The sequence below is a fragment of the Chiroxiphia lanceolata genome, chromosome 6, assembly GCF_009829145.1.
Source record: "Chiroxiphia lanceolata isolate bChiLan1 chromosome 6, bChiLan1.pri, whole genome shotgun sequence".
Lineage (NCBI taxonomy): Eukaryota > Metazoa > Chordata > Aves > Passeriformes > Pipridae > Chiroxiphia > Chiroxiphia lanceolata.
Genome location: NC_045642.1, coordinates 47,416,780 through 47,417,664, shown reverse-complemented (window position 1 = coordinate 47,417,664; position 885 = coordinate 47,416,780). Strand labels below are relative to the sequence as shown.

The window sequence follows — 885 nt, the reverse complement described above, 5'->3', positions numbered from 1 at the left end:
CCTTCCAGCAGGTCTATTTCCTGCTATTGCAGAGGGCCCTGGGACCCTCCCACGGCCCGGGCGCTCCCACGGACCCGCGGCCGGCTGGGAGCGCCGGGAGCGCCCGCCCGGTGCTGGCGGGCGAGGAGAGAGAGGTGCAGGGCGGCCGAGGCAAGGCGACAAACAGGGCGGCCGGCGCGAGGTGACAGACAGGGCGGCCAGCGCCTTGCCGGCCGGCGGGCGAGGAGCGGCTCCGGCGGGCCGCGGGCTCCTCCCGGCGGCGGCTGCGGCGCGGCGGTGTCGGTGTCGGTACCGGTACGGCTGTGCCGGGGGCGGTACGGCTGTGCCGCGGGAGGTACGGCTGTGCAGTGTCGGTGTCGGTACGGCTGTGCCGCGGGAGGTACGGCTGTGCAGTGTCGGTGTCGGTACGGCTGTGCCGGGGGAGGTACGGCTGTGCAGTGCCGGGGGCGGGCGGGGCCCGAGGCGCCCGGCAGGGGGCGGCGGGGAGGGAGGCGGACGCTCGTTACACACAGCCGGCGTGACTTTTGAGCGGCGGCTCCATAGCTCAGTGGTTAGAGCACTGGTCTTGTAAACCAGGGGTCGCGAGTTCGATCCTCGCTGGGGCCTGTGGGTGCTTTTGTCTTTTTCTTCCTAAGATGGTACAGGCCTTGGCTGCACGCACGTGTAACGAGCCTGATTTTGGGTGTTTTGGTGGTGGCGGACTTGAGCGTTCGTGCGGGCTCCGGGGGGCTTTTTGCTAAGGAAAACGCTTTGGAAACAAACGCACTTAGTAAAATCTGAGTGTTAACAGTAATACCAAATTAACTCATGACTATGCTTCGTGCTGGCAGGGGGGTGGGGGGAACAATAACCTCTTTGGGAAGGAGCGTGGGGATGGCTTAGTAA

The 885-nt window shown here is 66.4% G+C and overlaps 1 non-coding gene across 1 annotated transcript; it reads left to right on the top strand.

Annotated features, from left to right (window-relative positions):
• The first annotated feature begins 533 nt into the window (after positions 1–533).
• On the top strand, positions 534–606 carry TRNAT-UGU. Its single transcript has one exon. It is a non-coding gene; the product is annotated as a tRNA-Thr (tRNA).
• Positions 607–885: the final 279 nt, after the last annotated feature.